The sequence below is a fragment of the Aethalodelphis obliquidens genome, unplaced genomic scaffold (assembly GCF_003676395.1).
Source record: "Aethalodelphis obliquidens isolate GAN/ISIS:26980383/991018 unplaced genomic scaffold, ASM367639v1 scaffold7, whole genome shotgun sequence".
Classification (NCBI taxonomy): domain Eukaryota; kingdom Metazoa; phylum Chordata; class Mammalia; order Artiodactyla; family Delphinidae; genus Aethalodelphis; species Aethalodelphis obliquidens.
This window is the reverse complement of record NW_020837951.1, coordinates 38,607,780-38,627,878: the sequence shown is the minus strand read 5'-3', so window position 1 is coordinate 38,627,878 and position 20,099 is coordinate 38,607,780. Positions and strand designations below refer to the sequence as shown.

At 38.8% G+C, this 20,099-nt stretch overlaps 1 long non-coding RNA gene across 2 annotated transcripts in view; it reads left to right on the top strand.

Annotated features, from left to right (window-relative positions):
- The window catches only part of LOC113620008 (uncharacterized), a 105,280-nt gene that overhangs the window by 53,287 nt on the left and 31,894 nt on the right, over positions 1-20,099 (top strand). Inside the window, exon 4 of one of the 2 annotated variants that reach the window (XR_003432614.1) lies at positions 12,347-12,760. The exons of the other annotated variant lie outside the window; for it this stretch is intronic. This is a non-coding gene — a long non-coding RNA (uncharacterized LOC113620008). Of the gene's footprint in view, positions 1-12,346; positions 12,761-20,099 lie in introns of those variants that run through there. 2 annotated transcript variants of the gene reach the window in all.

Here is a 20,099-nt window from a genome sequence, read left to right as displayed (position 1 = left end):
GGACTCTCAACCACTGCGCCACCAGGGAAGCCCCCACTGCTTACTCTTATCCTGTTTTCTAGGAGACTAGGCTAAGACATCTTCTAACATGTTGTAAACATGAGTTCACAAATAATCTTAGTACTATGATTTTATTTAATCTCTCTAACAAATCTATAAAGTAAATAGCCTAGGCCCGCTCGTTACAAATGTCAGGGCTGGAATGTGTATCCACAATTTTTGATTTTGAGTCAAGGACCTTTCACGTTATTCGTGTTTCTCAAATTAGGGTCTGAAGATCCTTGAAAGCCTGCAGTTGTATTTTCAAGGGGCCTTGAGTTCTCTGCAAGAATTTAATTTTGTGTTTTCGTTTTGATGATCATAATAAATGACTGTCAACATATTTTGGCTCCTTTGGATGATCAACTTAACAGAGAGCTGCCATGTGCTTTCAGGGCCTGAATTTTTGTCTGTGTTTGAGATTTTTGTTGGTTCCAGGGAGTGCCACTTTAATTGTTGGAGACAAATGATTTGGAAAACACACACACACAGGCAGTTAATATGTGAAGGTTGTTCTCACCAAGTGAAGGCCAAATGACTTCATCACAGGATGTACAAAGGAAGGCTCTGCGTAGTTTAAATGGAGACAAGAGGTGGAAGCATTGAGTCATTACACAGCATGTGGTCAACACACTGGACTCAGAGGAGCCTGCGCATTGAAGAGGGTGCTGCATTCAGATCGTGGGGTAGAGTGGCCGGCTGCATGTGTCCGATCGAGGGCCCAGGTTCGATCCCTGGGTGGGGAGCTAGGATCCTGCAAGCCGGGTGGTACGGCCACAAATCAAAAAAAAAAAAAAAAAAATTATTGTTGTATGATCTCTGTATGCAGACATTCTTTATGTCTAGTTTTGTACCATATGAAATTATTTCATAATTTATTTGTCTGCTTATCTGTTGCCTTTTATTTTTTTAATTTTTATTTATTTATTTTGTCTGCACGGGCTCTTTCTTGTGGCGCGCAGACTTCTCTAGTTGCGATGTGTGGGTTTCTGTAGTTGGGGCACGCGAGCTCTAGAGCGCATGGGCTCAGTGGTGGTATGTGGGATCTTATTTCCCTGACCAGTGATCAAACCCGGGCCCCTTGCATTGGAAACGCGGAGTCTTAACCACTGGACCACCAGAGAAGTCCCTATTGTCTGTTTTTTTTACATTGGTTTACATATAAACTTCTGGAGAGCAAAGGCCTTGCCTCTCTAGTTTTCTCTTTTTCATGAAAGTTGGAGCCTTGGGGAAGGAAAGAATCTAGAGAGACCTTATAGACCAAGTGCAGAAGAGGATCTAGGATATAACTCTAAGGAAGTTAAGTATTTGAGAGGTGAATAATAGAAGGTAAGCTGGCAATGTAGACCAAAGGAACATCTAGGCGAAAGAGGAGTATAAAATCATGGAAGACATTGGAGGACAGTGTTTCAAAAAGCAGGTCAGAGTTGATAGTATAAATGCTGCCTAGAAGATAAATACAGTGTCTAATGGCTGTGGTGACTTGGAGGACATTGGTCACCCTGGGGGAAGTATGTTCTGTTGAAATGATGGGGTGAAAACCAGCCTGGAGTGGAGAGAGAGAGGCATGAGAGATGGAGAAGTTGAGGCACTAGTTGTGAATGACTCAACTCCTTCATGAAATTTGGCAGTGGGAGATCCAAGGATGTAGCTAGAGTTGGGCATGAGCCAAGGGAGGAATTTTTTTTTTTTTTTTAATGGAAGATAATTGAGCTGATGGACTGAGACTGAAAGAGAAGTTGAAGTTGAAGGGAAAGGAGCGATGGGGGATAATGGATGTCACCAAGTTTGTGAGAGGCAAGAGGGATAGAATTGGAAGACAGAACGAGGTAGGCTTCAGAATGAGTAGGCCACCAATTCCATTATGATAGGAGAGAAGGAAGGATATGTACTCAACACTTGCTATTAGGAGACAACAAGGAACATGGTCCCCATCCTCGAGAAGCAATAGTCCAGTTGGAGTGGCAAGATGTTGCAACAGAAAAGAATAATAACTCAGTCTGTGATAAGCCTACAGGCAATGAGTGCCAGAGCATTTTGGAGGAGAGCAAGATGAGCTCCTGACGCTATGATCAAGGAAGTCTTCACGATAAGTGGCATTTGATTTGGAACTTGAAAGCAGAGTAGGATTTTACTACCTGGAGATATAAGTGGTAAGAGAAAATAAAGGAGAAGGAGAGTGCATTTCATGTGGAGGGACTGGCATGAACAAAGGATTGAAGTACTGTACTTCAATTGGTTTATCCTTCAGCAAAGAAACAGGGACTTTTTTTTTTTTTTATCTGTACTCTGACAGAACACAGCAATTGAGAGGAAGAAAGAGACCTTAGAGATTATCCCGTCTAATGTCCTTATTTTTCTAGGTATGAAAACTGGGGTGCAGAGGGATGGAAGTGACTGCTGAAAGTCACAAAACTTTTTTTGGCTGTGCCACGCAGCTCGCGGGATCTTAGTTCCCCGACTAGGGATGGAACCCGGGCCCTCGGCAGTGAAAATGCAGAGTCCTAACCACTGGACCGCCAGGGAATTCCCTGAAAGTCACAGAACTCTTAGGTGAGAGTTGGGCTCTGGCTCACAAAGGTAGTTTCCATGATAACGTTATTGTACGTGTTGTAAGGATAGAATACATTCAGTAAAACTGCACCTGATTTTATTAAATTACATCAGAGGTGCAAGGGAGTAAAGACCAGAAGAACTTTACATTTTTCAAAAAGAGATATAGTTATTAGTCATAGTGATTATAAGAATTCTAAGTTTTGCTCTGGAGCTATTTCATTTTTACCTGCATTAGTAAAGAGATAAGGATAATTCGTTATTAGGAGATTGATGATTTCCTGCAATTCACCAAACATACTGGTCTCCTATGCCTTGGACCAATTAAGCCCCAATTGGCCAAAAGTGAATTTGAAGAAAATTTTATGCCGACTCAAAGTAAATATTTACAATAGAGGAGGGGAAGGAGGTATTAGTTTCCTGTGGTAGCTGTAAAAAATTACCACACACTTAGTGGCTTAACACAGGTATACCATCTTACAGTTCTCAAGGTCAGAGGTCCAAATGCAGGTCTCACTGGGATAAAGTCAAGGTGTTGGCTGAGCTGCATTCCTTTTTGGAGACTCCAGAGGAGTATATGTTCCCTGCTTTTCCAGCTTCTAGAGGCTGCCCATGTTCTTTTGCCTTGAGGCCCCCTTCTTCCATATCAAAACCCAGCAACATTGCACCCCTCTAACTCTTTTTCTCTAGTAAGTAGAAAATGTGATCTCCCTCTGACCACACCCAGGAAAAGAGGTTCCAGTGCTTTTTTTTTTTTTTTTGCGGTACGCAGGCCTCTCACTGTTGTGTCCTTTCCCGCTGCGGAGCACAGGCTCTGGACGCGCAGGCTCAGTGGCCATGGCTCACGGGCCCAGCCGCTCCACGGCATGTGGGATCCTCCCGGACCGGGGCACGAACCCGTGTCCCCTGCATCGGCAGGCGGACTCTCAACCACTGCGCCACCAGGGAAGCCCGGTTCCAGGGCTTTTAAGGACTTACGTGATTAGCCTGGGTCCACCCGGTTAATCCAGGATTATCTCCTCATCTCAGAACCCTTAACCTTAATCACATCTGTAAAGTTCCCTTGCCCTGTAAAGTAACAAATTCACAGGTTCTGGGATTAGGACACGGACATATTTGTGGGGAGGGGCATTATTTGGCCTACCACAAAGAAGAAGAAAGAGGAAAAGAAAAATTATGGATTATTAAAGAGATGACTTACAGGTAACTGGAAAAGAAAATGAGCATCAAGAGCCAGTATAAATTCACTAAATCATAGCAAGTGTCATTTTCTTATTTAACGAGTTACTGGGTAAATAGACATGGGGATGCCAGGGACAAATTTATTACCTTGGTTTTTCTCTCAGGATGTTCTTGTGGAAAGATGAAGGAATGTGTGTCAGATGTCAGTGCAATAAGCTCTATTCACAACTCATTAAACAACTGATGAAAAGTGGAAATGGATGTAAACCTAGATGAAGTCCTCCTTAGGTGTCACAGGGCTTTTTGTCCTTGGTCCTTCTTCAGTCACGGCTTTATCAGTGACTTGGCTGAGGACGTAAAGGTCAGGCTTATCGAATCTGCAGGCAACACAATAAGATTCAAAAGTTAGAGAAAATCTTAATAAACTGGGAAGAGAAGATGAAAGCATATGAACTGTTATAATAGGAAATGTGAAGTCTTAAATTTCAGGGAGAAAATCCGTTAAATACAGGATGGATGGTACTAGATTTGGTGTCAGTTTATGTGGGGGGAAAAAAAGGAAAACGATGCATCTGTGAAAGTAGAAGTGATGTTAAAGGCATCAATTAATGATTTTTGAGCATTTCCTATCTATCAGGTACTGTGCTAGGAGCTTTACATATGTCATACACTTTGACCCTCAAAAAAATACCTTATGTCTGTCTCACAGATGATTTTTTTTCTTAGTGTTTTGAGATGTGAAGTAACTTGTCCAAGATTGCAAAATTATCTATCACTACAAATTGGGGTCTGACCCCAAAGCCCATACTCATAATAGAATCGCAGGAGGATTTTTCAAAAGCCAAGGAATTGTAGCTACGTTAGTAAAAATACAGTGCCCACATCGTAACAGAAGAAATCTCAGGTGTATCTTCCAGTTTGTGCTTTTCATATTAAGAGGGGATTTGATACACTTGAATATGCATAGAGGAGTATGACCAGGATCATGAGTGGCTTGGACACCAAGGCATAGGAGGAGCGATGGAAAAAACTTGGTATATTTTGCCTAAAAGAGAGTTGGGTGGAGATGGATGGCACAAAAGTATAATTACTTGCGAAAACTATTTGAAGGCAGAACAGTTTTGTCTTCCGGAACTTGTGTGGAGGCAGATTTTGTTCAAGAGGACTTGTTGTTAATGATTTATGTTATGAAGTCAGCATTCAAGGACAGGCTTGGTGTGAGTTCCTTGGAAGCAGCAACCAAAGTACTTCCATCTTTGGGGTTAAACGATGCTTGGCATATGCTCAGTTTGGGCAGAATATGTTAACAAGTGACTTTGTCAGGGACATCATATAAGAAATTAGTGAATTAAGAAGCAGGTTGGGGAGAAAATATTTGCAAATGAAACAACAGACAAAAGATTAAGCTCCAAAATATACAAACAGCTCATGGATCTCAATATCAAAAAAACAAACAATCCAATTAAAAAATGGGCAGAAGACCTAAATAGACATTTCACCAAGGAAGACATACAGATGGCCAAGAGGCACATGCAAAGATGCTCAACATCACTAATTATTAGAGAAATGCAAATCAAAACTACAATGAGGTATCACCTCACACCGGTCAGAATGACCATTATCAAAAAAATTTAGAAACAATAAATGCTGGAAAGGGTGTGGTGAAAAGGGAACCCTCCTGCACTGTTGGTGGGAATGTAAATTGATACAACCACTATGGAAAACAGTATGGAGGTTCCTTAAAAAACTAAAAATAGAGCTACCATATGAGCCAGCAATCCCACTACTGGGCATATACCCTGAGAAAACCATAATTCAAAAAGAGACATGCACCCCAATGTTCACTGCAGCACTATTTACAATAGGTAGGACATGGAACCAACCTAAATGTCCACCAACAGATGAATGGATAAAGAAGATGTGGCACATATATACAATGGAATATTAGCCATAAAAAGAAACAAAATTGAGTTATTTGTAGTGAGGTGTATGGACCTAGAGTCTCATACAGAGTGAAGTCAGAAAGAGAAAAACAAATACCGTATGCTAACACATATATATGGAATCTAAAAAAAAAGGGTACTGATGAACCTAGATGCAGGGCATGAATAAAGATGTAGACATAGAGAATGGACTTGAGGAGGGAGGGAGGGGGAAGCTGGGGTGAAATGGGAGAGTAGCATTGACATATATATACTACCGAATATAAAATAGATAGCTAGTGGGAAGCAGCAGCATAGCACAGGGAGATCAGCTCGGTGCTTTGCGATGATCTAGGCGGGTGGGCTAGGGAGGATGGAGGGAGGTTCAAGAGGGAGGGGATATGGAGACATATGTATGCATATGGCTGATTCACTTTGGCGTACAACAGAAACTAACACGGTATTGTGAAGCAGTTATACTCCAATAAAGATCTATTAAAAAATGAAGCAAGTTAGAAGAGATGGACTCTAGGGTTACTGCCGAGTTTGGGATTTTTCTTTTATTTGATTTTAGATTGTTGACTTGAGATAAGCAACCCACAGCCCTGGGTCCGCTGCCCTTCTTGGCTAACTGGTAAGTTAATGCAAAGTTCTAATGGCCTGATTAACACTAAGTTCTGATGACTTGAATATCAACATCGAAACTATTTCATATTTGCATTACTGTTAAGTCTCTAAACATGTTGATGTTTTAATTGTTCTCCAGTAGCCTCCGTTATTTTTTCCCCCTGCATTTTGGCAGGATTGATTGGATAAATCATAGAAAAACAAATTAAATTTGCAATCTGGCCACTTTCTGTAAACAAGCTAGCAAGATAAGGGCTGCTGAGGGGTTATAACTATGACAATAGCCGCCTTGAGTCAAGTAGAATTACTTTAGAGGGTTCATGTAGAAAGTGAGTCATAAACTATGGAGCAGTAAAGACGACCAAGAGGATACAGACATGGAAGGAGATATCATAGAACTGGGGCAGAGTCGACAGTGGCCTGTATTATATTTTGAGGAGCTTCAAGAAAGGCCATTGTCCAGCTTTAAAAAAAATAATGTTGAAGTCATATGTGTTTATCAAAACCCCATCTTCAATGCAACAAGATATATAAATATTAATCTGTGGTTCCAGTGGAGTAGACAGATGAGTTTCTCCTAACATTCTTACATTTCTTTTGCTCTATTTTGATGCCCAGCTATTAGACTCAAGTGGGGTGGGTGTCACTGAGTGGCAAGAGTGTAGTACTGTTATATCCATTCCCCCAACCCACCAGCATTTTATACCCAGTTATTTATTTATTTATTTTTTGCTGTACGCGGACCTCTCACTGCTGTGGCCTCTCCCACTGCGGAGCACAGGCTCCGGACGCCCAGACAGGTTCTGGACAGGCTCACGGGCCCAGCCGCTCCACGGCATGTGGGATCCTCCCAGACCGGGGCACAAACCCACATCCCCTGCATCGGCAGGCGGACTCCCAACCACTGCGCCACCAGGGAAGCCCATATACCCAGTTATTTGTAACCCCTGTTATTATTGTCTCACAAAGTTCATTATAATATGATACCATGTCACCATGGATACCTACAAGTGATGAATTTGTACAGTTATTTAGCCCTTTGGAAGGTGCCTCCTTGAAATTTAATTTGTGGGATTCCCAAGTTATTTCCCATTACAGTCATCCTGGCTACCAACCACTTACTCGTTTGTCTTAGGTACCTGAAATTCCCACTGTTAGAGTTATTCCTTTAGTTTTCAGAGAAGACTCTTTCAGAAAGGTAATCCGCTAAATCACTGGAATAGAGTTAATTTGTCAGATCAGTTTGCCTATCTTTTCTTTCCTAGGATTCCCTATGTATCACTCAGGGTCTCTTTAGGAAATGGATGGCATATTCAAGCTGGGTAATTGAAGAGAATTTAATGAAGGGGCTGTTTATGAAGCATGTGTGGTTTAGGAACAGCCCATACTAATAACACGTGGCTTCATTAGCCCACCTAGGCCTGATGGGGCAAGGGGCAGTTCCTGGAACCTGGAGAGGTGGTTGCCTGAAGAGGCTACCTGAGAGTTGCTGTGACATTTGGTGGAGGGATGAAGCAGGGAGCAAGCCGGAGAATAAATATCCAGCCTTCACTCCTTCTGTATACTCTTGGTCTCCCACATTGACTAAACCCAAACAAAAGCAGAGGACATAGAAGCCCACTGGTGTCATCCATATAAGTCACTCTCCCGGGGCAGGGCAGAGAGTGGATCTGGAGGGGCAAAAGGAAGAGATCCAGCACAATCGGTAGCAAAGTTGGAGCTTCCACTGTGCTCCACCTCCGTACCTTCACTGTTCCTGTGAGCCATCCCATTTATAGTTTCTTCTCCTCCCTTCATCCTGTAGGTGGATGTCCAAGTAACTCCACCTGAATCTCCCCTTGGCATCTCACTCTCAACATGCCCGGAATGAATTCATCACTCTCATCATCTTTATGCCCTTTATTCCCTTGTATTGTCATAGTTAAGGTATCACTATTTTAGTGCCCAAGTCAGAAATCTAGGAATCATTTTATACCACAATCTTTCTCTCACCCCGATGTCCTATCACCAATTCTGCTCGTTTTGCCTCCAAGATATTTCTCTCTCTAACTCCTTTTTTTCTTTATTTCTACTCCCAGTTTTCTGGTTTAGGTCATTACTACTTCTTGTAACCTGTCTTCCGGCCTCTAGTAAGTTCCCTCTTGAAACTGTGACCCACATTGCCATCAGAGGGAGCATTTAAATATCAAATTCTGTTTCATTCATTCATTTATTTAGAAAATATTTATTGTAAACTATTATGTGCCATATATTATGCTAAATGTTAGAAATTCAGAAATGAATAAGACATGTTCTCTGCCTTCAATTATAATCTCATGGTAGAGAGAAGTAAGTATAGATAGAATTATAAACCAGGCACTTATCTCATAATAAGGGTAAGAGTGGCAGAGAAAACTCCCTGGAGAAATTAACACCTAAGCTTAGCCCTGAAGGACTGATAGGAGTTAATCAGGTAAAAGGAAGGAGAAGAGGAGAGACAGGTAGGGAAAGATATTTCAGGCTATGAGTGCAACCTGGTGCACATCCTAAAAGCAAGAGAGAGCATAAAGAGCTGGAAGAATTTAAAGTAGTATAGTGTGGGCGAAGCAGAAAGTATGAAATCACTGGTCAGATGATGAAGAGTTTTAAGGACTTTCGACTTCATCTCAAAGATTATGAGGACCCCAGAGAACTTTAAGCTGAGGATTGGCGTGATCAGATTTGTGTTTTGGAAGGATTACTCTTATAGTTGTTTGGAAAAGAGATTTGAAAAGGGTAAAATTGGAGGCAGATTAGCCAGTTGTTAAGATCTTTTACGGAACTCAGGAAGTAGTGGTAGATACAGAATGATCCAAAATATATTAAAGTGGTATTATTCATAGGAGACATTGAAGGATTGAACTTGGAGGGTGAAGGAGAGGAAGAGATCAAGACTGATGCCTAGGACTCTGGTTTGGGCAACTGGGTAGATAGACAGTGCTAATGTTCACTGGGGTAGGGAATTCAAAACGATGAGGTGTACGAACATCAGGTAATGAACTCAATTTTGGACACATCAAGTTTGTGGTTCTTGTAGGCCATTCAAGTGGAGACTTTGAGTTGGATGTTCATATCTAGATTTTAAATTATGTCAAGAGATGAGGTTTCTCAAGACAGTCCTATTGAATGAAAATAAGGTTCCATGAAGGACCAACATGTAAAGCTTGTTGGGGGAAAGAAAGAACAAGTTCCAAAGAGCTAGGAAGAAAAATCTTCAATCGCCATTATCTACTGGATCAAGGCCAAGCTCTTAAATTATAACTTTTCTCTCTCACTTTATCTCATGCCAACCCCCAGTTTAGAATTTATGTTCTATTAGTTCTTTTAGGTTCTATTCTATTAAGTTTTATTAGAACAAGTTGCTGGTGGTCCTTCATGGATACCCGAGTCTCTATTCCTTGGATATCTGTTTGCTGTTTGCTTTTAGCCTTTTCTTTCTCTACCTGGAATATCTGTTCCCTCTTCTTTATCTGGTTACAGCCTAATTAGCCTTCAAAAGTAATCTCAAGCTTGTCTGCTCTGGAAAGACTTAACTTGAGTCCCCTTGGTTGAACTAGATGCTCCCTCCCTCCTTCCTTCCCGTAGCTTTTGTGTGTATATTTATCCTAGCACTTATATGATATTGATATCATCTGTCTACCTAGCTTACCACAAAAATTGTTTCATTAGTTCAAGAATTGTATTGCAGGTTGGATTTCCCAGGAAGCAGATTCTGAGACAGACTTTAGTGTACAAGATGTTTATTCAGGAGCGCCCTTGGGATGAACACCTGTGGAAAGGAGAAGGAAGCAGGAGTGGGCCAAGGGAGAAATCAAGCCCTGTTGCAAACCCAGCTGCCTCATCCAACACCATAAAGAGGTCTGGAGCTGAGTGCCCTTTCAGAGTTGTTCTAAATTGGCATGGGATGGCCGGGCATCACTTACCTGATCAATCATTTGGCATGGGCCATCCCATGGGCCATGCCCCATCCCAGGGGCATGACATTGGAAGAGGCAGCTCTGCAGCTGAAGCAGTCCTTGCAGTGGTTGACAGCTGGAGGCCATCTGCTGACAGCACTTTCTGCAGCTGGGACAGCACTTCATTTCCTGAAGGGAGATGGGGCAGTGCATTGCAAAATCTACCACACACCAGATATTTTTCTTTGCATTTCTGGGGCCTGCCATACTATGTGGCAGATGCAAACTGTGGGCTGGGACTGAGCAGTGGTTATCCTCCTCAGACAGGCTTGTGACCTCTAGTTCTCCAGATACACATTCTCCCTGCTCCCTAATGCATGGAACCCTGCCTGCTGCATGTATTGACATTACCTATAGTCTTTTGAGTTTGCCACCCCTGTTAGTTACTAACAAATGTTTATTGAACTGAACAGAAGTCAATATCACTGAATTACACTTCTCAAGAACATTCATATATATTTATTTAATCCTTTAAAACAACCCTAAAAGTTAGATATAATGATCACCCCCATATTTACAGATGAGGAAACTGAATCCCAGAGCGGCTCAGTGATTTGCTTAAGGGTCTCTAGCTAGGAAGTGGCAGGATTATGACTTATATCAAGTGTTCTTATTTAGAACCTCATGCTCTTCCATTATGGCATCCGAAGGCCTTGGGGGTATTCCTGCTGGAAGACGATTGGGTGGGCCTAGGTCTTGATTAGGCTCGATGGGAAGAAAAAATATCTTAACAGAACCAAAAATATTCAGGGAGGAAGAAACTGGAAGTTTTCTAAGCAGGCATCAAGGACTGGAAAGGGAAACTATTCGTTTAGGACCTTCTTTTCTCAGATGGTTTCAAAGGAGTAAAAACAATTAGAGCTACAGACAGAGTAGGAGACAAGACAAGGTTGATGAACAAAGTGGAAAGCAGTGTAGGAAGATAGCAACATTTCATACACAGCCACACACACTGAAAATGTGTCAGCAATGCGAGGTCATTGTTAACTGCCAAGAATAAGTCTGAAATAGATTGTTAAATGAGAGATAGTATTGCCAAGGCTGAGCTGTTTGTTTGCCTCAAAAGGACAAATCCTGAGAGGTGGAATGAAAGAAAATTTATCCAGTTGACTATAAAATGGAAATATGATGGCTCCAGTGCTGGATATGGATTAGAACTTTTTTTCCATTACACTAAACTTGACTAATAAAAAGCCTTTGTAAACTACATTTTTCTTCTCTACATAATTTTTAATAAAGGATTGTTTTTTCAAAAAGAAACGCTTTAAAAAAAAATTTTTTTTTTGGGCCACACCATGTGGCTTGCAGGATCTTAGTTCCCCAACCAGGGATTGAACCCAGGCCACAGCAGGGAAAGCACTGTGTCCTAACCACTGGACCACCAGGGAACTCCCAAGAAATGCTTTTTATTAAAAAGCTAGGAGATAAAATTCTTGTCTCCATCTGAAAACAACATTTTAATTTTAATTATTATAATTATATAATACTTGTTTCACACAAGAGAGACTTAAGGTATATGGATATAAAGATCAAGAATATAAAATACATAATTTTTATCATATTGTATATTATCAAGTCTCAGAGATGACTTTTCTACTTTGCAACTTAGACTCACCCAGATTTTTCTCAGAGTTTGGAAAAATTAGTGAAAAGAGGATTGATAAAATTAGGGGTTTTGGTTGAGGAAAGCACAACTATTAAATGGAAAATTACCAATAGCAATTTCCTTAGGTTTCATTAGTTGAGGTAAATATATATGCTTATATCATCTTTTACCACAGTGTCTGTCTGTCTATCTGTCTATCTATCTATCTATCAATTTTTAAGGATCCATACTGTTATGGGTTGAATTATGTCCCCTGCAATTCATATGTTGAAGCCCTAACACCTCAATGTGACTATATTTGGAGATAAGACCCTTAAGGAATTTATTAAGGTTAAATGAGATCTTCAAGGTAGAGTTCTAATTTGAAAGGACTGGTAATCCTTATAAAAAGAGGCAGAGACACTAGAGATCTCTCTCTCCCTCTCCTCCTCCTCCCCATCTAGTATGTGCATGCACAAGCACAGAAGAAAGGCCATGTAGGACACAGCAAGAAAGTGGGTGTCTATAAACCAGGACAAGAAGAATCAACAAACCCCAACTCTGCTGGTGCCTTGATCTTGGGTGTCCAGCATCCAGAAGTTTGAGAAAATAAATTTCTGTTGTTTAAACTACCCAGTCTGTGGTATTTTGTTATATCAGCCTGAGCAGACATACATATATAGTAAAAGTAGGAAGACATGTATGGGAGTGATAAACACCAAATTTAATTTAGGGCTTAATTCTGGGGTCAAGGGAGAGGAATAAAATGGGAGATGGGTGCACATGGGATCCAAAACATTTCAAAGTTTTAAAAGTAAACATGGATCCAGTTATGGTGGAAATAACTGCCAAGGAACAGAATAAAGAAAAAAGAATGAAAAGAATTGAAGACAATCTCAGAGACCTCTGGGACAACACTAAATGTACCAACATTCAAATTATATGAGTCTCAGAAGAAGAAGAGAAAAAGAAAGGGTCTGGGGAAATATTTGAAGAGATTATAGTGGAAAACTTCCCTAACATGGGAAAGGAAGTAGTCACCCAAGTCCAGGAAGCACAGAGAGTCCAATACAGGATAAACCCTATGAAAAACACACCAAGGCACATATTAATCAAACTAACAAAAATTAAATTCAAAGAAAAAATATTAAAAACAACAAGGGAAAAACAAAAAATAACATACAAAGGAATCCCCATAAGGTTATCAGCTGATTTTTCAGTGGAAACTCTGCAGGCCAGAAGGGAGTGGCAGGAAATACTTAAAGTGATGAAAGAGAAAACCTATACCAAGATTACTCTACCCAGCAAGGATCTCATTCAGATTTGATGGAGAAGTCAAAAACTTTTCAGACAAACAAAAGCTAAGAGAATTCAGCACCACCAAACTACCTTTACCGCAAGTGCTAAAGAAACTTCTCTAAGTGGAAACACAAGAGAAGAAAAAGACCCACAAAAACAACCCCCAAACGATTAAGAAAATGGTAATAGGAACATACATATCGATAATAACCTTAAATGTAAATGGATTAAATGCCCCAACCAAAAGACACAGACTGGCTGAATGGATACAAAAACAAGACCCATATATATGCTGTCTACAAGAGACCCACTTCAAACTTAGGGACACATATAGACTGAAAGTGAAGGGATGGAAAAAGATACTCCCTGAAAATGGAAATCAAAAGAAAGCTGGAGTAGCAGTACTCTTATCATATAAAATAGACTTTAAAATAAAGACTGTTACAAGAGATAAGGAGGACACTACCTAATGATCAAAGGATCAATCCAAGAAGAAGATATAACAATTCTAAATGCTATGCACCCAACATAGGAGCACCTCAATACATAAGGCAAATGCTAACAACCATGAAAGGAGAAATCGACAGTAACACAATAATAGTGGGGGACTTTAACACCCCACTTACACTGATGGACAGATCATCCAAACAAAATAAATAAGGAAACACAACCTTTAAATGACATAATAGACCAGATATATCTACTTGATATTTATAGAATATTCCACCCAAAAGTGGCAGAATACACTTGCTTTTCAAGTGCACATGGAACATTCTCCAGGATAGATCACATCTTGGGTCACAAATCAAGGCTCAGAAAATTTAAGAAAATTAAAATCATATCAAGTATCTTTTCTGACCACAATGCTATGAGATTGGAAATCAACTACAGGAAAAAAACTGTAAAAAACACAAATACATGGAGGCTAAACAGTGTGCTACTAAATAACCAAGAGATCACTGAAGAAATCAAAGAAATAAAAAGATACATAGAAACAAATGACAATGAAATCATGACGACCCAAAACCTCTGGGATGCAGCAAAAGCAGTTCTAAGAGGGAAGTTTATAGCAATTCAATCTCAGCTCAAAAAACAAGAAAAATCTCAAATAAACAATCTAACCCTACACTTAAAACAACTAGAGAAAGAAGAACAAGGAAAACCCGAAGTCAGGAGAAGGAAAGAAATCATTAAGATCAGAGAAGAAATAAATGAAATAGAAATGAAGAAAATAATAACAAAGATCAATAAAACTAAAAGCTGGTTCTTTGAGAAGATAAACAAAATTGATAAACTCTTAGCCAGACTCATCAAGAAAAATAGGGAGAGGACGCAAATCAATAAAATTAGAGGGGCTTCCCTGGTGGCGCAGTGGTTGGGAGTCTGCCTGCCAATGCAGGGGACATGGGTTCGAGCCCTGGTCTGGGAAGATCCCACATGCCACGGAGCGGCTAAGCCTGTGAGCCACAACTACTGAGCCTGCGCGTCTGTAGCCTGTGCTCAGCAATGGGAGAGGCTGCAACAGAGAGAGGCCCGCGCACCGCGATGAAGACTGGCCCCGCTCACCACAACTGGAGAATGCCCTTGCACAGAAACGAAGACCCAACATAGCCAAAAATAAATATAAATAAATAAATTTAATAAATAAATAATAAAAATAATAAAATTAGAAATGAAAAGGGAGAAATCACAACTGACACTGCAGAAATACAAAGGATTATAAGAGACTACTACAAACAACTACATGCCAATAAAACGGACAACCATGAAGAAATGGACAAATTCTCAGAAAGGTACAATTTTCCAAGACTGAACCAGGAAGAATAAGAAAATAAAAACAGACCTATCACAAGTAATGAAATTGAAACCGTAATTAAAAATCGTCCAACAAACAAAAGTCCAGGACCAGATGGCTTCACAGGCGAATTCTATCAAACATTTAGAGAAGAGCTAATACTGATCCTTCTCAAACTCTTCCAAAAAATTGCAGAGGGAGAAACCCTCCCAAATTCATTCTATGAAGCCACCATCACCCTGATTCCAAAACCAGAAAAAGATATCACAAAAAAATTATAGACCAATATCACTGATGAACATAGATGCAAAAATCCTGAACAAAATACTAGCAAACAGAATCCAACAGCACATTAAAAGGATCGTACATCATGATCAAGTGAGATTTATCCCAGGGATGCAAGGATTCTTCAATATATGCAAATCCATCAGTGTGATACACCACATAAACAAATTAAGGAATAAAAACCATATGATCATCTCAATAGATGCAGAAAAAGCTTTTGACAAAATTCAACACCCATTTATGATAAAAAACTCTCCAGAAAATGGGCATAGAGGGAATCGACTTCAACAAAATAAGGCCATATATGACAAACCCACAGCAAGCATCATACTCAATGGTGAAAAACTGAAAGCATTTCCACTAGGATCAGGAACAAGACAAGGATGTCCACTCTCACCACTCTTATTCAACATAGTTTTGGAAGTCCTAGCCACAGCAATCAGAGAAGAAAAAGAAATAAAAGGAATATAAATTGGAAGGAAAAAGTAAAACTGTCACTATTTGTCAATGACATGAAACTCTACATAGAAAATCCTAAAGATGCCACCAGAAAACTACTAGAACTAATTAGTGAATTTGGTAAGGTTGCAGGATACAAAATTAATGCACAGAAATCTCTGGTAGTCCTATATACCAACAATGAAAACTCAGAAGGAGAAATTAAGGAAACACTCCCATTTACCATTGCAATGAAAAGAATAAAATACCTAGGAATAAACCTGCCTAAGGAGGTGAAAGACTTGTACTCAGAAAACTATAAAACACTGATGAAAGAAATCAAAGGTGACATAAACAGATGGAGAAATATACCATGTTCTTGGATTGGAAGAATCAATATTGTGAAAATGACTATACTACCCAAAGCAATCTATAGAGTCAATGAAATCCTTATCAAATTACCAATGGCATTTTCCACAGAATTAGAACAAAAAAATCTTACAATTCATATGGAAACACAAAAGACCCCAAATAGCCAAAGCAATCTTGAGAAAGAAAAACGGAGTTGGAGGAATCAGGCTCTCTGACTTCAGACTATACCACAAAGCTACAGTAATCAAGACAGTATGATACTGGCACAAAAACAGAAATACAGATCAATAGAACAGGGTAGAAAGCCTAGAGATATACCCACGCACCTGTGGGCACCTAATTTACGACAAAGGAGGCAAGAACATGCAATGGAGAAAAGACAGCCTCTTAAATAAGTGTTGCTGAGAAACCTGGACACTACATGTAAGAGAATGAAATTAGAACACTCCCTAACACCACACACAAAAATAAACTCCAAATGGATTAAAGACTTAAATGTACGACCAGACACTATAAAACTTTTAGAGGAAAACATAGGAAAAACACTCTTTGATATAAACCACAGCAAGATCTTTTTTGACCCACCTCCTAGAGTAACAGAAATAAAAGCAAAAATAAACAAATGTGGCTTAATTAAACTTAAAAGCTCTTGCACAGCAAATGAAACCATAAACAAGACAAAAAGAACCCTCAGAATGGGAGAAGATATTTGCAAATGAAACAACAGACAAAAGATTAAGCTCCAAAATATACAAACAGGTCATGGAGCTCAATATCAAAAAAACAAACAATCCAATTAAAAAATGGGTGGAAGACCTAAATAGACATTTCACCAAGGAAGACATACAGATGGCCAAGATGCACATGAAAAGATGCTCAACATCACTAATTATTAGAGAAACGCAAATCAAAACTACAATGAGGTATCACCTCACGCCGGTCAGAATGGCTATTATCAAAAAAAATCTAGAAACAAATGCTGGAAAGGGTATGGTGAAAAGGGAACCCTCCTGCACTGTTGGTGGGAATGTAAATTGATACAACCACTATGGAAAAGAGTATGGAGGTTTTTTAAAAAACTAAAAATAGGACTACCATATGAGCCAGCAATCCCACTACTGGGCATATACCTTGAAAAAACCATAATTCAAAAAGAAACATGCACCACAGTGTTCTATTGCAGCACTATTTACGATGGGTAGGACATGGAACCAACGTCAATTCCATCGACAGATGAATGGATAAAGATGTGGCACATATATACAATGGAATATTACTCAGCCATAAAAAGAAACGAAATTGAGTTACTTGTAGTGAGGTGGATGAACCTAGTGTCTGTCATACAGAGTGAAGTAAGTCAGAAAGAGAAAAACAAATACTGTATGCTATTGCATATATATGGAATCTAAAATAAAAAGGTACTGATGAACCTAGTTGCAGGAATAAAGAGGTAGACGTAGAGAATGGACTTGATGACATGGGGTGGGAGGCCAAATCTGGGGCGAAGTGAGAGTAGCATCGACATATATACACTACCAAATGTAAAATATTTGGCTGGTGGGAAGCAGAAGCATAGCACAGGGAGATGGGCTTGCTGCTTTGCGATGACCTAGAGAGGTGGGATAGGGAGGATAGGAGGGAGGCTCAAGAGGGAGGGGATATGGGGACATGTGTATGCATATGGCTGATTCACTTTGTTGTGCAGCAGAAACTAACACGGTATTGTGAAGCAATTATACTCCAATAAATTTCTATTAAAAATATAGATAAACAAATAAATAAATAAGATAAAACAAACAAAAGACCCACTTTGAACACTGGCTGCTGTGTGAGAAATGGCATGACCAGGGACTGAGTGGAAGGAGAGATCAGTCAGGATACTGTTACCATTACACAGGTAAGAAATAATGATGACCCAGGCTGGGGTGCCATGAATTTGAAGGAGAGAAGTAGACATATTCAAGATATACTTTTGCAAGTGGAGCTAGCTTGCTAATGAATTGGACATGGAGTGTGAGGACAAGAGAAGAATAAAAGATGACACCCAAGTTTTGGGCTTGACTTTAAGTGAGAGGTAATTGAGATGCAGAAAACTATGACAGAAAAAGTAATACACATGATAAATATCTGGATAAATAGAATATAATATTTTTTCTACTTAAATTCTTTAAGATAATTATGACTCTCAAAGGCAAAAATTATAGTATGTCTGATGGGGTTTTCAACGTAAGTAGATGTAATATATATGACAATTGCAACATAAAGGGGAAGGCTAGAGGGACAATATGGTTGTAAGACTTTTACATTTCACTTGAGGTGGTAAAATGTGAATTCTAAGTAAACTGAAAAGTTAGGTACGTATATTGTAATTCCCAGAGCAAACTCTAAAATAATTTTACAGACAGATATATTAAAAAGCCAATAGGTAAAATACTAAAAATATTTTAAGATCCAGTAAAATGCAGAAAAGGGAAGACAGAGTAACAACACAGAGAGGACAAACAAAATAAATGGTAGACCTAAATCCAAATAAATTAATGATTTCATTAAATGTATATCTTCCAACCACATTAATTAAAAGACAGGGTTAAAAAAAATAATACAGGACCTGACTATAGAATATAGACAAATTTAAAACAAAGTAATGCAAGCACGTATACAATATAAATACTAATAAAAAGAAAGCTGGAGTGGCTTTATTAATATCAGATCAAGGAAAAATACCAAGGACATTATATACTGATAAGAAATGTCAGCTTGGCAAAAAGATATAACAATCCTAATAGTGTACACCTAAAAGCAGAGCTTCAAGATACACAATAAAACCTGCTAAAATTGAGTGGAGAAATGTACAAATCTATTATACTTAGAGACCTCAAAAGCCTCTCAGTAATCAATACAAGTAGACAGAAAACCAGCAAGTATATAGAAGATCTGAACAACATTATCAACTATTTGACTTTTGTAGAACTCTAAACACAACAACAACCGAATACACATTCTTTTCAAGTGCACAAGGAACATTCACCAAGGTATACCATATCCTGGGCCATAAAACAAACCTGAACAATTTTAAAAGAATTGAGATCATACAAAGTATGTTTTCTGGTCATAGCAAAATTAAACTACAATTATAGAAAGATATATGGAAAACTCCAAATATTTAGAAACTAAAAATATACTTCTAAATAATTCATGGATCAAAGAAACCTCCTAGGAAATTTTAAGATATTTTGAACTGAATGAAAGTTAACATACTAAAATCTGTGCAGCTAAAACACTGCTTAGAGGAAAATTTATAGTGCTAAAAATGCGTACATTAGAAAAGAAGAAAGGCCTCAAATCAATAATCTATGTTTTCACTTTAAGAAACTAAAAAAAGGACAAACTAAACTCAAAGCTAGCAGAAAAAAGAAAATTACAAAGAACAGAAATCAATGAAATTGAAAACAAACATTAGAGAAAATTAATATAACTAAAATCTAGTTCTTTGAAATAATAATAAAAAAAGATAAACATCTGGCCAGATGACCAAGAAAAGGAAAGAGAGAGATGCCATAAATTTCCAATCTCAAGAATGAAAGAGAGGGTATCACTACAAACCCTAGAGATACTGAAAGTATAATAAGGGAATACTATGAACAATTCTATGTCTATAAATATGACAACATAGATGAAATGTACCAATTCCTTGAAAAACAGAAATTACAAAATTCATGAAGAAATAAATTACATGAATAGTTTGATTTCTATGAGAGAAATTTAATTTGTAGTTACAAACTTTCTTAGAAAGAAAACTCCAGGCCCAAGTCATTTAACTGGTGAATCATACCAAACATTTATGGAAGAAATTATAACAATTATATACAACCCCTTCCAGAAAATAAAAGAGGGCACGACACTTCCCAGCTCATTTTATGAAGCCAGAATTACCTGATACCAAAACAAAGAATACAAGAAAACTATAGATCTTCATGAACGTAGATGCTCCAATTCTCAACAAAATATTTGCAAATGGAATCCAGTCA